The sequence below is a fragment of the Thalassophryne amazonica genome, chromosome 16 (assembly GCF_902500255.1).
Source record: "Thalassophryne amazonica chromosome 16, fThaAma1.1, whole genome shotgun sequence".
Classification (NCBI taxonomy): Eukaryota; Metazoa; Chordata; class Actinopteri; order Batrachoidiformes; family Batrachoididae; genus Thalassophryne; species Thalassophryne amazonica.
In genome coordinates this window covers 75700079-75720482 of record NC_047118.1, presented here as the reverse complement: position 1 = coordinate 75720482, position 20404 = coordinate 75700079, and the positions used below count along the sequence as shown (strand labels likewise).

The 20404-nt window shown below is 40.2% G+C and overlaps 1 protein-coding gene across 6 annotated transcripts in view; it reads left to right on the top strand.

The window, feature by feature from the left end:
- LOC117527488 (caskin-2-like) overlaps positions 1–20404 on the top strand; it is a 172381-nt gene that overhangs the window by 35982 nt on the left and 115995 nt on the right. The window contains exon 1 of one of the 6 annotated variants that reach the window (XM_034189859.1): positions 7389–7394. The exons of the other annotated variants lie outside the window; for them this stretch is intronic. The gene's annotated coding sequence lies outside the window, so the exon portion shown is untranslated. Of the gene's footprint in view, positions 1–7388; positions 7395–20404 lie in introns of those variants that run through there. 6 annotated transcript variants of the gene reach the window in all.

Genomic DNA, 20404 nt, shown 5'->3' with positions numbered 1-20404 from the left:
ACAGTGACATTTGAGAAGTGAAATGAAGTTTATATGATTTACAGAAAGTGTGCAGATGTTCTTTGAACAAAATTAGGCAGGTGCATAAATTTGGGCACCCCAACAGAAAAAAAAATACATCAATATTGACTAGATCCTCCTTTTACAGAAATAACAGCCTCTAAACACTTCCTATAGCTTCCAATGAGAGTCTGGATTCTGGTTGAAAGTATTTTGGACCATTCTTCTTTACAAAACATCTCAGGTTTGTTGGTTTCTGAGCATGGACAGCCCACTTAAAAATCACACCACAGATTTTCAATAATATTCAGGTTTTGGGACTGAAATGGCCATTCCAGAACATTGTACTTGTTCCTCTGCATGAATGCTTTAGTAGATTGTGAGCAGTGTTTAGAGTCATTGTCTAGTTGAAAGATCCAGCCCCAGCGCAACTTGAACTTTGTCACTGATTCATAAACATTATTCTCAAGAGTCTGCTGATATTGACTGGAATCCATGTGACCCCCAACTTTAACAAGATTCCCAGTACCTGCACTGGCCACACAGCCCCACAGCATGATGGAACCACCTCCAGATTTTTCTGTGTTTTTCTTGGAATGCTGTTCTTTTTCAGCCATGCATACCACCCCTTATTATGTCCAAATAACTCAATTTTAGTTTCATCAGACCATAGCACTTTATTCCAAAATGAAGCTGGCTTGTCCAAATGTATTTTAGCATACCTCAAGTGACTCTTGTTTGTGGCATGTATGCAGAAAAGGCTTCCTCTGCATTACAGCATCATACAACATCTCTTTGTGCAAAGTGTGCTGTATAGTTGAACGATGCACAGAGACACTATCTGCAGCAAGATCATGTTGTAGGTCTTTGGAGCAGGTCTGTGGGTTGACTATGACTGTTCTCACCATCCTTTGCTTCAGCTTATCTGAGATTTTTCTTGGCCTGCCACTTCGGGAACTAGTACTGTGCCTGTGGTCTTCTATTTCCTCACTATGTTCCTCATAGTGGAAACTGACAACTGAAATCTCTGAGATAGCTTTTTGTATCCTTTCCCTAAACCATGATGTTGAACAATCTTTGTTTTCAGGTCATTTGAGAGTTGTTTAGAGGCTCCCATGTTGCAACTCATTAGAAGAGATGCAAAGAGGGGAAACATTTGCAAAGGGCCACCTTAAATGCCCTTTCTCATGATTGGATTCACCTGTGTAAGGAGGTCAAGGGTCAGTGAGGTTACCAAACCAATTTTGTGTTCCAATAATTAGTGCTAAATGTATTCAAATCAATAAAATGACAAGGTTGCCCAAATTTATGCACCTGCCTAATTTTGTTTAAATTATTGCACGCTTTCTGTAAATACTAGAAACTTAATTTCACTTCTCAAATATCAGTGTGCTTGTCTACTATATGATATATTTAACTGAAATTTCTGATCCAGACACCCAATGATCTATAAAGGAAAATCATGAAAATGATCAGGAATGCCAAAACATTTGCATACAACTGTAAGTAAGTAACTCACTATGTATGTGTATATAACATATGGTAAAAGGGATGGGTGTTTATAAGCTTTTGCTTCAGCCTACACCCTTTCAGCTGCACAAAACTGGAAAATTGCCTACAAGTTTTTTAGTTTTGTTTTTGTTTTACGGGAGATTTTTTGAAGTGTGTGTCTTTGTGCGGAATAAAATTCATTCATTCATTTATGTGGTTAATCTTTTTTCTCCTTTGATAGAAGTATTCACTGCAGTTCAGAGAAGACACCACTATGTTTTTTTCCCATCTGAGCAGGACTGGTGCAGCACAGGCAGTGGTGGGCACAGTTCCGCTAATTATCAAAGATAATGTTTTCATTATCTGATTAGCTTTTCAGATAACTTTGAAAACCATCATAGGACTAAGTATCTTCCGATAAGTTTTGGTCCGATAATTTTTAGACCGCTAACGTATTTTTGCAAACGTGGTAAACAAAGCTGAATAGTTAACAAACATCTGTGAGATCTAAAAACAGTTAAGTACCTATCTGTTAACTGTTGCTAGTAGATGCGCAGTTCTATCCTCCATAAACAGAGGAGAGCTGGTTCTAGAAGAAACTGCTCTATCATCTGCAAGCAAAGGAGAGCTGGTCACAGAAAAGAAAAAACTCATTTCTTTTGACCCCATACTGATACGCTGGCAATATCACCCAAGTCATCCAGAGGCATACAGTTTTAACTTATGGTTAAAATTTTAACTAAACTAATTTCAGACAAGTTATTTAAATTAACGTCACATCTGAAGTTTTATAAAGTGAAAATATCAGATATATGTTTTAGTTTTAAAGTAGTGCACTAATTTTGAAAGTTTTAGTGTAGACATGCTGCTGGTGCATTGTGGGTAATCATAGTACAGTCACAACAGGAGAAATGCATTTGAGACGCTCTGATCAGGCTCCACACGGACAACAGCCTTAAACGTTTTGTATATTTTGCCTAAAACTCTCATGAATATATTCTCTTGGTTTATAGACGTTGTTATTGTTTGTTTTATGTAAAAATACCAGAAGCAGCTCAGGTTGCTTCTCCACTATTTTCAACTGGAATCACTGCAATTGATTCCTGTTTGCTCTTTAACGTCTTGCTTATGTCAAACACTGTCTGTTGTCTTTGTTCCAGAGTAATATACGAGGGCTGTCAATAAAGTCACGGTCCTTTTTATTTTTTTCAAAAACTATATGAATTTCATTCATATGTTTTTACGTCAGACATGCTTGAACCCTCGTGCGCATGCGTGAGTTTTTCCACGCCTGTCGGTGACGTCATTCGCCTGTGAGCACTCCTTGTGGGAGGAGTCGTCCAGCCCCTCGTCGGAATTCCTTTGTTTGAGAAGTTGCTGAGAGACTGGCGTGTTGTTTGATCAAAATTTTTTCTAAACCTGTGAGACACATCGAAGTGGACACGGTTCGAAAAATTAAGCTGGTTTTCAGTGAAAATTTTAACGGCTGATGAGAGATTTTGAGGTGATTCTGTCGCTTTAAGGACTTTTCACGGTGCGAGACGTCGCGCAGCGCTCTCAGCCGCCGTCATCAGCCTGTTCAAGCTGAAAACCTCCACATTTCAGGCTCTATTGATCCAGGACGTCGTGAGAGAACAGAGAAGTTTCAGAAGAAGTCGGTTTCAGCATTTTATCCGGATATTCCACTGTTAAAGGAGATTTTTTTAATGAAAGACGCGCGGAAGGGTCCGCGCGTCGGGATGCAGCCGCCGCGACGCTCCGCCACAGGAAAAACACCTCTGTTGAAAGCCTTAAGGACAAGCTGGAACATGTCCTGCCTGTTAAACAATTTCTCATATACTCACTCCACTGAAAGCCATCAAAAGCCGCCTGGATTTTACAAATGGTTATCAACACGGAGGTGTTTTTCCTGTGCCGCCGCACCGCGTCGGCTGCGTCCCGACGCGCGGATCCGTCCGCACGTCTTTCATTAAAAAAATCTCCTTTAACAGTGGAATATCCGGATAAAATGCTGAAACCGACTTCTTCTGAAACTTCTCTGTTCTCTCACGACGTCCTGGATCAATAGAGCCTGAAATGTGGAGGTTTTCAGCTTGAACAGGCTGATGACGCCGCCTGAGAGCGCTGCACGACGTCTCGCACCGTGAAAAGTCCTTAAAGCGACAGAATCGCCTCAAAATCTCTCATCAGCCGTTAAAATTTTCACTGAAAACCATCTTAATTTTTCGAACCGTGTCCACTTCGATGTGTCTCACAGGTTTAGAAAAAATTTTGATCAAACAACGCGCCAGTCTCTCAGCAACTTCTCAGACAAAGGAATTCCGACGAGGGGCTGGACGACTCCTCCCACAAGGAGTGCTCACAGGCGAATGACGTCACCGACAGGCGTGGAAAAACTCACGCATGCGCACGAGGGTTCAAGCATGTCTGACGTAAAAACATATGAATGAAATCCATATAGTTTTTGAAAAAAATAAAAAGGACCGTTACTTTATTGACAGCCCTCGTATAAGGTGTCTGAAATTCAGTTTGCATTTATTAAATTCCACGCATCTTAAACGTAGCAGGCACAGATTATCTGGAATTTTGCTTTGGCAAGTTTTCACGGTCTCTACTGCCATCTACTGGCCAGTAGTGTTCATGGCAGTATCCAGGAGCTTCCAGCAGTGGGCAGGGCGCACAAAGACAGAAGTGATTGTGGTGTTAAAACTCAAAATCAGCTTGTTAGTTGTTGCAAGTGTACTGGAGACAATACTGGAAGTTATCTGTTATCTGTAGCTTCTGATAAATCTTTGTGTGGTTTATCGGTTTAGCTTCATTAAAAAAATAACTGTTCAGTTAGCTGATTATCTGTTATCGAAGCTAATTGCATTGCATTGCTAATTGCATTGATCCAAGTGTGCAGATACTTCCTTTTTACTAGTTGGTTTATGATTATCTGGCACCTTGGCATTTTTTTGGTCGTGAGTGTGGTGATTTGATTTTAGAAATAAGTATTTATAAAATTTGTTTCAGGTGACTTTTACACTGTTACCAAAATCTACTTTAATTTGGTTAGTTCAAAATGTATCGGTGTAGCAGACCGAACGGTCCACCCCTAAAAATTGGTCCGCCTTTTGCGTCTGTGCATGCATCATTTTGGACCACAGCAGCACGTCTGAGTCAGTCTCTTTACCCAACGAGATCAAATGGATTAATGGGATTATTAACCTTCAGATGATAAAATTTAATTTAATTATTCTAAAATCAGTTTTAAGCAGAAACAAGGCTGTTTTAAGCAGAAATGAGGCGAAATTCCGTAACGCTTTGAAATTTCCGATGTGCATTGAACTCATCAGCTAGCAGCTCGTTTAGCCGCTGCTCTCTGATCGCTTCTGCTGCCTTTTATGATGAAATAATGCTGAATTTATTTTGAAATGATTGTTGTACAAAAGCTTCAGATATCTGTTGCTGAGCCAGATGATGACTGGAGTGCAGTTTGAAGCAGAAATGATGTGATAATTTGTGAACCGCGTCATCAGGGGGACCGATTTTTAGGGAGACCGTTCGGTCGGTGACACTGGTATTTTGGGTTTTGTGTTAGTGTGTGTCTATATATACACACATACAGTTTAGCAACAAAAAATGTAATTGTTTATTTTTGTTAGTGTCATATATTAGACATTCTTTACAAAAACAAGAAAACCATGTATTTATTACAGTGACTCTGCCTAGGATGCAGTGACTTAGCACCTGTGTTGTAGCGACTTTGCCTGTGTTGCTGTGACACAGCAGTTTTGTAGATGTTCCTACATGACACCAGAAAGGAATTTTCCTGATCGATAGCATTTGGATAAGTGTTATATGTTGTACCATTAAAAAGTGATTTCTAGTTTAACTTGCACAGATGGTGCAGGCTTTGTTACAGAGGGGAGGTGATGGTCTAGGGGTTAAAGTTGTGGGCTTGAGACTAGAAGATCCTCTGTTTAAATCCCTGTCAATCTGGAAAATCCCCAAGTTGCTCCCAGTGTGCAGTTGTGTTCCTCAGATGGCACAATGCTGCCATCAGGGTGTGTGACTGAATATGAGGCATCATTGTAAAGCTCTTGGACTTCTGATTCAGATGAAAAAGCATTGTATAATGCAGTCTGTTTACCGTCTGCAAGTCCGTCAACTTTCAATTCAAAAGAGAGAGTCTCAGTCCTCACAAAGGTGGAATCAGAGAATGTTTATTTTACCTTGATGATTGATCAGAATCTTCATTGATAAGCTAATGACCGTTCTTCTTCAGGACTATATATGTGAGCCTGTTGGATTCCAAACATGGTCTTCAGACATCACAAATCTGCTTTGTCTGTGTCAAATATTAAAAACTCCACTATAAAAGATTAGATTTGATGGTTTGAAAGCAGCAGATGAAAATGTTTACATTCCTGTCAGGCGGCGGCTTGTCAGGGTTGTGACGGAGGACCGAAGCAGTCTTATCGACAATGATTAACTTGGTCCCAACAGAGCAGCTACTGTGGGTGTGTTCACATTCCTCTCAGAAGATCTGGATGGAGTGCAGGTTTCCTTTTTGTGTTTTAATCAGGGGACAGTTTTCTGTCCGTCCTGTGTTTCTGACTTCCTGCGTTGGATGGGATTTGTTTCATCGCTTGTACTCTGTGAACAATGGACTTGGAAAGGAAATGGGTAAGGGGCCTTGCTTAGAGCCTTGTTCCTGAAAGTTTCTCCATACATGAACATCCTGTCTACAGACTTTTCACTTTTGTCCCAAAAGTAACAGCTGACCATAACTGATAAAAACACCAAGTCCCCCATTCTTCACAGGTGATGTTTTTGTTGGTGTCTTTTGATTATCTGCTTCTGTTTCACGATAAAAATTCAGTCAGTGAAAATTCCCACTCTTCTCAAATCAAATCTCCACCCCCTCCTTCTTCAGTCCAAGTGTGACCTTGCCATGCCTTTCTCCAATACTTTCCTCACTTCAGCCTGGACATCCAGCCTAAAATTTGAGCCAAATCTTTCTGGATCCTCTGTGGTAACCCAAAAACAGGAGCCGCCAAAAGAAATCAGGGTTCTTAATCACATATGTGCTGCATTGCTTTTTTTTTTTAGGAACACAAACCCAGTGATACAATGATGGAAGTTATCACGTTCAAGCAGAATCTGTCGTCAAAAGGTCTCTTGGTCAAGCTGTTTGACTTTATTACGTCCGCCAAGGACATAATAAAGTCATGTGCTTTTATTTATTTATTTGTCTGTCTGTCTGTCTGTTAACAGGATTGCACCAAAGCTACTGCATGGATTTTGATTAAATTTTCATCGCACATAAATATTAGGCCATGGAAGAACCCATTAAATTTTGGAGGTGATCTGGATCCGAATCCAGTCAGGAAGACACAATTTTTTTTTTTCACCTTATGAATTAAGTATCAGATTGCAGATTGTGGACCATTCTGAATCAGTATGCAATTATTGCATTGTGTTGTGAAATCCAGATCCAGGTAAAATCTGATGTTGCAGACCGAACGGTCGGCCCTAAAAATTGCTCCACCCTGCCTCCACTGCGCATGCGTCATTTCGGAGCTCAGCAACTCGTCTGAGACAGACTCTCTTCACCCAAAGTGATCAAATGGATTAATGGGATTATTAACCATCAGATGACGAGGTAAAACCTCTTAAATCATTCTAAAGTCAGTTTTAAGCAGAAACAGGGCTATACTTGGTGACGCTTTGAAATGACCGATGCGCAGTGATCGTATTAGCTCGCAGCTCCTGTAGCCGCGTCACTCTCATCGCTTCCTCTGTGTTTTATGATGAAATAATGCTGAATTTATGTGGAAATGATTGTTGTACAAAAGCTTCAGATATCTGTCGTTGAGATAGATCGTGACTGGAGTGCAGTTTGAAGCAGAAACAAGGTGATAAGCCGTAAACCGCGGCTGATGACACATGCGCAGTGAAGGCAGGGCGGACCGAATTTTAGGGGGGACCGTTCGGTCTGCGACACTGGGTCACGATGTGAATCACATATCTTTTGTTTTGAATCCTCATGAACCCTTGCGGATGTCAGAAATCTGATTGCTCTAGTTTGTTTTGTTTTTTTGGGTATGTTTGTCCATTTATTTAATGTTCCTGGAGTCAACATGTAATAACACAAACAATCCATAAAAATTAAATAAAGTCTGCTGCTGTACATGTCCCACATCAGAGAGCATTATGAAACAAAGTAACGATTATAACTTATAGAGGTTTTTATTTTTTCCTGCTGTGTTTTATATTTGGACTATAAGATTGAAATCTTGATTGTGGTCTATTGGACAGGGTTTAGTTTGGTTCAGCTGTAAAATGACCTCCTGCTGTTTTTATGTTCTTTCCTGGTCAGACATGTAATCACAGTTTGATTCTCTCTGTGGTGGTCTAATTTTAGTCTCCTTCAGCTTGAAGCTCTCAAACTTTCTGTGAAACCTTCTGATTTCTGCACATATTTGTGGCAGCAAACTGGCGGGAAGTTAAACTTCCAGCTGCATTTATAAAAAGACAAACGTGTCAGCGCTGCCGCCACTCGCTGCCGCTGCTTTGCGATTTTAAAAATAACCCCAACAAATGTGCAGCACATGACTCATTAAAATGTTTTCCATTAAACAGTTGGACCTACAGTACCAGTGAAAAGTTTGTATTGTATCACTTGGTGCACTTGGGTCCATAGGTATTTGTACTTTTGTGTGTTTGAGGTGTAAAGAATTCAAACTCACCACCACTATGTTGCTCCATGGTCTCTGGGGGGTGGTGGGGGGAGCTGTCTGGGCTCCCCTACTGTGTGGGACAGGGCGTTTCCTGGATGGATGGAGGTGGTACCTGCCTAGCACTGTTAGCTGGGCTAGCTGGGCTGGGCTCTCCCCTTGGCACTGGTGTGGGAGCCTTGGCTTAAGGGACTGTGACTGTGTTGGTGCCTTTCCTTGCTCTGATGGGTGGTCCTGGGATGGGCATTGAACCACTCGCCTCATGAAGTGTTTTTGTTTGGTGTTGTGATTGTAGTCTGAATCCTGTGTCTCATGCCGAGCTGATTCCCTCTTATGTGTGCAGAGTTCAGTTCTAAGTGGAACGATGATGGATTGAGGAAATGTATGAGTAATTTATATAAAATTTAGATACCCGTTCGTGTCATTTTTGTTCTGTACAAGTCCTTTTCTCATTTGTTAAATGTATTCCTTGCCAGGTGATCTTCAGCAAGTCCATTAGAATGTTTTGTGCATGCTCAAAACTTTGAGCGATCATCAGACAGAGCACTTCCCCAGTGGTCGCAGAGAAAGAAGGCTGTTTGCTGTTCTCGCCATTGTAGCCGCATTTAATGGTGTCACAGAGGCGAGGATGCTGTCGATGCACAAATGTAGTTACTAAATATGACGTCATGACCCCTGAGCTAGTTGAATTATAGCCACATTTGTGTTCATTCATCAGCAAGTCCTGCTCACATCTGCCTCCCCCCCTAGTTGCCAGTTTGCTTATCATTTTGTCTTGTACTTGTTTGTTACTTCTACGATATTCATGTGTTCATATCCTGTGGTTGTCCAAGCCTACATAATGGGCTTCTGATTGGCCAATGCTCTGGCACGCGGTGTGAATTCAGCACCAGTGGAGAGAGGACAGTTTGCGATGCAGCAACAACTGTTCATGTAGCCAAGGTCAGACTGAAGAAAAGACAGCGCGGCTGTGTGCGTGTGGTTCTGGCCAGCAGAGTCTCTTGGCGAGAAATTGCATACAGAGAAAGAATGTTGTTTGCTGTCCTCATGTTGTAGCCACATGTAATGGTGTCACAGAGCACAGAGGATGATGCACGAATGTAGTTGGGGAGTATGACATCACGATCCCTGAGCTAGCTGAATTCTAGCCACATTTGTGTTCAGCTCTCTGCCAGTCCTGCTCTGCACACACATGTGCGTGCACACACATACACACACACACGCATGTGTACACACATGCCCACACGTGCTCGTGCATGCACATGCTCACGCACACACAAAACAAATCCACTGTGCTGTCTGGAGGCTGTTGGCAGGAAGCTGGAATGAAATGCTGGACTAATTTCTGATGTGATTTACCCCCCCCCACTGCACTGAGGATGTACACAGTCTTTTTTTGGTAGCACACGCGCGAACAAGCGCTGACCAGGTTGGTTGTGTGCGCGAGCATGGAGGACAACGACTACCGAGACATGATTTGATTGAGCTAACTGACACTGCTAATTTTTGTAACACACACACACACACACACACACACACAAAAACAAATCCACTGCACTGTCTGGAGGCTGTTAGCAGGAAGAAAGAATGAAAAGCTGGACTAATTTCTGGTGTGATTTTTTTTTTTTTTTTTTTTTTTTTTTTTTTTTTACTGCACTGAGGATGTACACAGTCTTTTTTGGGTACAAGATGCACGCGCAAGCGCCGACCCGGTTGCGTGTGTGCGTGCGCAGGGACAGCGCCACGATTTTATTGAGCTAACTGATTCGGTGTAAAACTTGTGCCAAATACCAATGCGGATCTGGCTCTATCCGCTGTGGCGACCCCGAACAAACGGGAGCAGCCGAAATGACAACAGACAGAGACACACACACATACATATACGAGGGTAGCCTGAAAAGTTCTAAGGCTCACTACACGCACGCACGCACACACACACATACAAAATCCGCTGTAAGCCGTCTGGATGCATGAAGAGCTCCTAAATGAAAAGCTGATGTGATTTTTTTTTGCTGGACTGATGAACTACGCAGTTCTTTTTTCTTTTTTTTCTTTTTTTTTTATGGAACTCCAAAGTCAGTGCACTGCATCACTGGACTACATGTCACAATTTGGACTTTAGCAGCAGTGGAACACCAAAATGTAAGTCCCTTTTCTGTTGTTTATAAATTAATAAAATGTCAGATGACAAGGATCTGTTTTAACTGTTATATAAAACAAATAATGAATGTTTTTACATTCTTTCAATGGAATGAATATTTAATTCGGTGAAAGCTGGAACATACTATTCAAGTCGACTTCGCCTCGTTGAATGGTATGTTCCAGCTTTCATTTCATGAAATATTCGTACAATTGAACTCATAAACATTCATTATTTGTATATGTGTATATATATATATATATATATATATATATATATGTGTATTTGTATATGTATATGTGTAAAATTCCTTTTTGATCTTGTGCAGGTTTCCACAGAAACTGTTGCAGATCATTTTGCTTCCTTATAATGTTGTATTTCGGTTTTGGATCTTTTGCGATTCCTGGGCTCACCAATGCCTCATTTCTTAATGAACCAGATTGTTTATTTATTCATTCATTCATGTATTTTTGGTGTTACTGAAGCTAGTGATCATTTGCTTTATTTTTCCGCTTTGCTTTGGTGACAGGAACAGTTCATTGGATTTATAACTTTCAGATTACAGCTGCATATCTCACATTCATTATTTGGTTCAACGTTCATCCTGCTGTGGCTGATGTGTAAAAAACAAGCAAACAAAAAAAAAAACCGCAGGACTTTGTCCAAATATTTTCGCTGGAGATTGTTTTCATAACTTTCAGATTAATCTTCCTCCGCATGTTTATTCTCTATCAGTTTTGGAGAAGATATTTATATTTCTCTTTTTAAACATCAAATACAGTTAATTAGGGGGAAAAAAAAGGATGAAAATCAATCACAGGCTCCACCTTTGAGGTTTTTCCAGAATTTTAAGAAATTGTCAAATTTTGACAAGTGTAATAATAGAAATTGTAGAATATGCAAAGTAGTCAGGCACATATTGGAGTGCAAACCTCCAGTGGTGTGATACCACACACCAGTGAGAGGTGTGATACCACATCGCACTCGCACATTAGCAGCAGCAGTTACATGCTGGACAAATGTACATAAATTGACGAAAATGTGTAACGACAAAATAATGAGAGCACACAGAACATCATAAGAACAATGAATGTACTGTTTAAATGTAAGAAAATCATGTTACTGGTAATGATGTGTAATTGATGCCTGATGACTTGAAGGTCTGTGTTGGAAATGACAAAACAAATGAATTTCATTTTCTCTGTTAAAATATTTAATTCCTGTTATAAAGTGCAGACAATACAAGAGTCATCAAGAGTACTTCATGTTCATCAACCATGGCCATGGACGCAAACAAGGAATTAATGAACTGATATGAATGAATTGATGCGCTCATATCATGAACACTGCTGAACATGTTGCAAAGGTGATATATGTTATTTATTACCATGTCAAGAGAGCATGCTGATATATGCGCATCGCAGTGGCGTGTTGAAAAGTGATGTTCTTTATGGCATGATATATGTTCTCCAGCTCATGACATAGTGGACATTGAAGCAAACAGGCCACCTTTGGATCACCCCCAGCTACATCTACATTACATTACATTACAATCAATATTCATCCTTCAAAAAAAAAAGAGCATTAACAATAATTCAAAATTCAGTATTTCAGGATCAAACCAATCCATTGTTTATTAAATCAAAGATATTACAACTTTATGATATGATTTCATTTAAGACTGTTCAGTTGATGCATAAAGCAAAAACTAAACAATTACCTTTCAGAATTCCAGAATATTTTACGCAGAGAGAAGGAAAGTATAATTTAAGGGGTTCATATTATTTCAAAATCGCTGGCGCTAGGATGACTAGGAGGTGCTTCTGTGCTTCATTTGTGGCCCCCAGAAAAATTTAATAATTTACCGGAGAAACTTAAGTGATATCCAGATATCAACTGGTTCAAATATTTATACAAAGAAATGGTATTTTCTAGATATGAATTAGATGAATGTAGTTGGGTTGTGTTATATGTAGATGCTGTTATAGTGAAACCTTTTTTTTTTTTTTTTTTTTGGGGGAGCTGTCTGGAGAAATATTTGACTTCTTTTATCTGTGGCTATGTGCTGCTGTTGTTAAGATTGTGTTGGATATAAATGTCTATGATCAGGCATATATGCCTGGTTTGATTTGACTTTATACAGGCATGTAGGCGTTGATAAGTGTTGCTTCTGCCTGCGCCTTTAGGCACCGTGTATTTTGTTTATTTTCTTATATTTCCTTTTGCTTTTGACTTTTCTGTTATGAGTTTGGTTGTTTGAGTAAATTTCTGTTATCCATGGGTGTCTAATAAATTAAAAAAAATTACTTTCAACATGCAGCAGCCCAGAGGGTGGCAGAGGTAAATCGCAACGTTGTTTTCACTCATGGTCACAACATAACTCTTCACCAAACGAACTACATTCCTTGAACTATAAAAACACAACAGATCTATAACACTAGCAACCTTCCTAAGCTAACATGTACCACAATAATAATAACGATGATAAAAAAACAAACCCCAAACTCCCATAATGCATTGCTGCAATGCATTATGTCATCACTGGAAAAGGTGATCACTAGTTGATCCATCCAAAAGGTGAAGATTTCAAGTTCAGGTTTAGTGAAAACCTGTTCTTTACAGGAGGTCATGATAATTAATAGTCAGGAGACTAGTAGAGTGAATACCTTCATCTAAACCAGGAGTTTCCCGACCTCCACATCTTTAAATAATATTTTAAAAAAAATTGACACCAATTTCTTCCTCTTGGTAAGTTTGATCATCCTGCTAACAAACATATAATCCACCATTACTTGCAATAATATTTTAATAAAAAAATAAAGTCAGTCATATAATTATTGAAGCAGAACTCTATCTTTTCCCTTCTCTCTCTCCTCGTCCTCCCACATTGTGTGTGGGTGTTAATTTATGCTCTGAGTCAGATTTATTCCTGTTAATTATGGAATCCAGGTCATTATCAAAGCAGCGCACAGATCCCAGCAGGAACGCCCGCTGCATTTCCCCAGGACGTCAAACAGGAGATCACTTCAAAAGCTCTGCTGCCGGGATGAGGTGGATGAGGATGGAGGGTTAATCTGGAAGGGGTGAGGATGGTGGAAGATGTTTAAAGATGTTCTGATGTGCAGCCCTGTTTAAAATCTCCTCCTGCAGACAATTGACTGCAGACTTTGACATGACCTCAGTTCAGGTTAGTCTCTGAACAAACCTGAGACCTGATAGTAGTTGGTTCCAAACCTCAGACACCGCCTCCCGTGTCGTTCCCAAGCACACCACCGACACACCTCCCGCTTAGTCCCCGAACAGACCGCTGACACGCCTCCTGCGTAGTCCCCGAACAGGTTGCCGACACGCCTCCCGCTTAGTCCCCTAACATGCCGCCGACACGCCTCCCGCTTAGTCCCCTAACACGGCGCCGACACGCCTCCCGCTTAGTCCCCTAACACGGCGCCGACACGCCTCCCACTTAGTCCCCTAACACGGCGCCGGCACGCCTCCCGCTTAGTCCCCTAACACGGCGCCGACACGCCTCCCGCTTAGTCCCCGAACAGGGCGCCGACACGCCTCCCGCTTAGTCCCCGAACAGGGTGCCGACACGCCTCCCGCTTAGTCCCCGAACAGACCACCAACAGTTTGTTTGTTGTTTTTGTTGTTGTCAATTGCAGTGTTTGTTTTTTTTATGTAAAATCATGGAGGTAAACATAGACCTGCAGCCTGGATAAAGCCTCCATTGCTTTAAGCTCTGATGGATGATGAAGTGGTGTGTTGCATTGCCTGGTTACTGCCTGTGGGTGTTGCCTCTGTCTTGGATTGCTTTCCATTTTCCTTCCTGCAGAGCCCCTGTGGTCTGACCTTTGACCTCTACTGACCTGCGCTAGTAAACATTGACTCCATGTGAGAACAGGTCATGTGAACATTCAAACACGCTCTTTGTTTATGCGGCAGGCCTGAATGTTTTCATGGCCTTCAGGTGATGTTCTGTGGTGTTTTAATGCAGCAGGCGTTCTCTTTCTGAGGTTTTTGTTTTGTTAGTTTGTGTGTTTGTTTTCCACACACACTACCTTTGTGATGATGCCATAAAGAAAAGTCCAGCACAGAGATGCAGGTTCAGTGACAGCCAGCAACATAAACAGACATCTGAAGTGGCAACGTCTTTAGAGAGCTAATGTTAACTTAGTCTGTTGTCATGTGGACTGTTGGCTACAAATAATGAAAGATAAACAGCAAAATAAACAAAAATAGTACATAAAAAAAATATGACTGAGAAAGAAACTAAAGATGCTACTAACAATTATTGTTTTATCAATTCATCTGTTGTTTTCCAGTTACTCCTTTAATTACCAAAAAACACTTCTGCCGTTGAGCTTTCTGAATTTTATTAAAGTAAGTTTTCATTAAAAATACATATTTTACAAAAAATGAAAATCACAACTTAAACTGCCAAGCCCCTCTCACACAGAAGGTGTGTGCGTGGCGTGTTGGTGGCAACCATCAACATGCTATGCATCGAATACTGTTATGCAACATGCACGTAGTGTTTACAGTAGCTTTTAAACGTAGCATTGTGTGCTGCTTCCTGGTCAGTGTTTTAGCAGCTTTGTCTGTTTCTGATATTTTTTCATGGATTTGGATTTTCTGAACAATCTGGTGCTTTCCAGCCTGTCACGGAGAAAGTGGTGTGTACGGGAAGACAGTGTGATGGCTGGAGTTGAGTGGAGAGGTGAGGAGAGTGCTCCATGTGCATCTAAACCCCAATCACACACCTCTGAGAGGAGCTTCAGAATTAAGACATCGGTGGAAATAAAAAAAAGTTTTGCATCTTCAAAATAAAATCTATGAAATTTTTCCACATGAAATTTGTGAATGAACTTTTTTCAACTGCAGTCAGACTGTATAGTACCTCAAAATGGTTTTAGCACCATAACCACCTGATTTTTGCACTATTAACTACATCTCCTGCCACCTTTTGTACTTTATTACATGTTCTGTGTAAGCCTGATCCCATCAGATCTCAGCATCTGGTTAGTACTTGGATGGGAGACCTCTTCAGAACACCAGCGGCTCTGTGTGTGTTTCTCTGGGTGAAACTGGAGTTGCGTCAGGAATGGCATTCGGTGTAAAACTTGTGCCAAATACCAATGCGGATCTGGCTCTATCCGCTGTGGCGACCCCGAACAAACGGGAGCAGCCGAAATGACAACAGACAGACACACACACACACACACACACACACACACACACACACATACATATACGAGGGTAGGCTGAAAAGTTCTAAGGCTCACTATAATGCAGTTAATGCATTACTCCTTCATGGGGAGCCTTAGAACTTTTCAGCCTACCCTTGTGTGTGTATGTATATATATATATATATATATATATATATACACACAGTGGCTTGTGAAAGTATTTAACCCCTTGGTATTTCACGCATTTTAATTTGTTTATGGCATTTCAAATACAAAAAGTAAATCAGACTTCTCAATATAAAAATTTCTAAAATTATCTTCCTTAGACTCAAACTGAAAGTAAATCTCTACAACTTGATATAAATTAATTAAAAATATAAAAGCCAAGATGATGGGTTGCATAAGTAATCAACCCCTTTGGTATATTACCTGTAAATAATCAATGTGTCAGTTTTCTTCAGATAAATCAGGGGATGGATACATGAACATTTCCAAGTCACTGAATATGTCTTGAACTTTATTTACATCAGTTATGAAGAAATACAAACAGTATAGCACTCTATGGTAAATCTGTGTGGAGTAGACAGTTCTCAACAACTGAGTGACTGTGCAAGAAGGAGAAGAGTGAGGAAAGCCACCAAGACACCCAGACAACCCAGAAGAAGTTACAGGCTTCAGTGGCTGTGATTGGAGAAATTGTGCACAGTGCATGTTTTGCATTTTGTATCCCCATTTATACAGCTTCATGATGAAGTGATATAGAGTAGGATTTTCTTTAACCAAAGCATCAAATCTAGGCTTGCATCTCAGAAGTACCTTATGGCAAATTGTAGCTGAACTTTCAGGTCTTCTTTTTAATAAAAATGACATTCATTTTTACATAACTGATATAAATAAAGTTCAAGACATATTCAGTGACTTGGAAATGTTCATGTATCCCCTGACTTGTCTGAAGAAAACTGGCAATTAAACTGATTATTTACAGATATTATGCCAAAGGGGCTGATGACTTATGGAACCCATCATCTTGGCTTTTATATTTGTAATTAATTTATATCAAGTTGTAGAGACTTACTGTCAGTTTGAGTCTAGGGAAGATAACTTTAGAAAATTTTATATTGAGAAGCTTGATTTACTTTTTGTATTTGAAATGCCGTAAACAAACTAAAATGCATGAAATGCTAAGGGGCTGAATACTTTTACAAGTATATACACGTGTGTGTGTGTGTATGTGTATGTATATATATATATATATATATATATATATATATACACACACTCAATTATACTCTATTTTTCACGTAAGCTGCTTCAGATTTGTATTTATGCACCCACCAGCAAACATTGCAATATACTTTAGTCACTTTTCTTTAATGTAAATATTTTTCTTTACTACTGTATGCCTCTTGTTGCTGCTGCAGCAAGTGATTTTCCCTGCTATGGGATCAATAAAGTTTATCTTATCTAACTTTTAACTAATGATGCTTTCGATTCATGCTGGGTCTGATTAGAAACAAATGTTCTTCCTTGGCTTTGGAAAAACCTTAAACTCACCAAATTAAAAGTGCATATAATGAGGACAGACTGATTATGATTTGGTTAACTTTGATGCATAAGATTGATTAATAAACTATCTGGTCGGTTCTGTGAGGATTGGTGTATTTCGGTCGGGCGATGACGACAGTTTAATTACAGCCAGTAGTTGCACCACGGTTCCTGGATGGTCAGAGAGCTGTGAACAGAATGCAGCTTTTTGATTGACAGTCCAGACTCTGTGATGGCGACATCATAATGACATGCAGATTTAAAGTGCAGCCGGGCCGCCGCTGTCTCGAACAGAACGCACCCTTTGTATGAAGGCGCAAATACCAGAGGAGGCAACATTCCAGTGAACGTCCAACGGAATGGGACAGCAGAGAAAAGGACGTGCTCACCGCGGGTCTTGGGGTCGATGGACGGTTCACTCGGCGAGGTCAATCAATCAATCAATTTTTTTATATAGCGCCAAATCACAACAAACAGTTGCCCCAAGGCACTTTATATTGTAAGGCAAGGCCATACAATAATTATGTAAAACCCCAACGGTCAAAACGACCCCCTGTGAGCAAGCACTTGGCTACAGTGGGAAGGAAAAACTCCCTTTTAACAGGAAGAAACCTCCAGCAGAACCAGGCTCAGGGAGGGGCAGTCTTCTGCTGGGACTGGTTGGGGCTGAGGGAGAGAACCAGGAAAAAGACATGCTGTGGAGGGGAGCAGAGATCGATCACTAATGATTAAATGCAGAGTGGTGCATACAGAGCAAAAAGAGAAAGAAACAGTGCATCATGGGAACCCCCCAGCAGTCTACGTCTATAGCAGCATAACTAAGGGATGGTTCAGGGTCACCTGATCCAGCCCTAACTATAAGCTTTAGCAGAAAGGAAAGTTTTAAGCTTAATCTTAAAAGTAGAGAGGGTGTCTGTCTCCCTGATCTGAATTGGGAGCTGGTTCCACAGGAGAGGAGCCTGAAACCTGAACGCTCTGCCTCCCATTCTACTCTTACAAACCCTAGGAACTACAAGTAAGCCTGCAGTCTGAGAGCGAAGCGCTCTATTGGGGTGATATGGTACTACGAGGTCCCTAAGATAAGATGGGACCTGATTATTCAAAACCTTATAAGTAAGAAGAAGAATTTTAAATTCTATTCTAGAATTAACAGGAAGCCAATGAAGAGAGGCCAATATGGGTGAGATATGCTCTCTCCTTCTAGTCCCCGTCAGTACTCTAGCTGCAGCATTTTGAATTAACTGAAGGTTTTTTAGGGAACTTTTAGGACAACCTGATAATAACGAATTACAATAGTCCAGCCTAGAGGAAATAAATGCATGAATTAGTTTTTCAGCATCACTCTGAGATAAGACCTTTCTGATTTTAGAGATATTGCGTAAATGCAAAAAAGCAGTCCTACATATTTGTTTAATATGCGCTTTGAATGACATATCCTGATCAAAAATGACTCCAAGATTTCTCACAGTATTACTAGAGGTCAGGGTAATGCCATCCAGAGTAAGGATCTGGTTAGACACCATGTTTCTAAGATTTGTGGGGCCAAGTACAATAACTTCAGTTTTATCTGAGTTTAAAAGCAGGAAATTAGAGGTCATCCATGTCTTTATGTCTGTAAGACAATCCTGCAGTTTAGCTAATTGGTGTGTGTCCTCTGGCTTCATGGATAGATAAAGCTGGGTATCATCTGCGTAACAATGAAAATTTAAGCAATACCGTCTAATAATACTGCCTAAGGGAAGCATGTATAAAGTGAATAAAATTGGTCCTAGCACAGAACCTTGTGGAACTCCATAATTAACTTTAGTCTGTGACGAAGATTCCCCATTTACATGAACAAATTGTAATCTATTAGACAAATATGATTCAAACCACCGCAGCGCAGTGCCTTTAATACCTATGGCATGCTCTAATCTCTGTAATAAAATTTTATGGTCAACAGTATCAAAAGCAGCACTGAGGTCTAACAGAACAAGCACAGAGATGAGTCCACTGTCCGAGGCCATAAGAAGATCATTTGTAACCTTCACTAATGCTGTTTCTGTACTATGATGAATTCTAAAACCTGACTGAAACTCTTCAAATAGACCATTCCTCTGCAGATGATCAGTTAGCTGTTTTACAACTACCCTTTCAAGAATTTTTGAGAGAAAAGGAAGGTTGGAGATTGGTCTATAATTAGCTAAGATAGCTGGGTCAAGTGATGGCTTTTTAAGTAATGGTTTAATTACTGCCACCTTAAAAGCCTGTGGTACATAGCCAACTAACAAAGATAGATTGATCATATTTAAGATCGAAGCATTAAATAATGGTAGGGCTTCCTTGAGCAGCCTGGTAGGAATGGGGTCTAATAAACATGTTGATGGTTTGGATGAAGTAACTAATGAAAATAACTCAGACAGAACAATCGGAGAGAAAGAGTCTAACCAAATACCGGCATCACTGAAAGCAGCCAAAGATAACGATATGTCTTTGGGATGGTTATGAGTAATTTTTTCTCTAATAGTTAAAAATTTTGTTAGCAAAGAAAGTCATGAAGTCATTACTAGTTAAAGTTAATGGAATACTCAGCTCAATAGAGCTCTGACTCTTTGTCAGCCTGGCTACAGTGCTGAAAAGAAACCTGGGGTTGTTCTTATTTTCTTCAATTAGTGATGAGTAGAAAGATGTCCTAGCTTTACGGAGGGCTTTTTTTTATAGAGCAACAGACTCTTTTTCCAGGCTAAGTGAAGATCTTCTAAATTAGTGAGACGCCATTTCCTCTCCAACTTACGGGTTATCTGCTTTAAGCTACGAGTTTGTGAGTTATACCACGGAGTCAGGCACTTCTGATTTAAAACTCTCTTTTTTAGAGGAGCTACAGCATCCAAAGTTGTCTTCAATGAGGATGTAAAACTATTGACGAGATACTCTATCTCACTTACAGAGTTTAGGTAGCTACTCTGCACTGTGTTGGTATATGGCATTAGAGAACATAAAGAAGGAATCATATCCTTAAACCTAGTTACAGCGCTTTCTGAAAGACTTCTAGTGTAATGAAACTTATTCCCCACTGCTGGGTAGTCCATCAGAGTAAATGTAAATGTTATTAAGAAATGATCAGACAGAAGGGAGTTTTCAGGGAATACTTTAAGTCTTCTATTTCCATACCATAAGTCAGAACAAGATCTAAGATATGATTAAAGTGGTGGGTGGACTCATTTACTTTTTGAGCAAAGCCAATAGAGTCTAATAATAGATTAAATGCAGTGTTGAGGCTGTCATTCTCAGCATCTGTGTGGATGTTAAAATCGGCCACTATAATTATCTTATCTGAG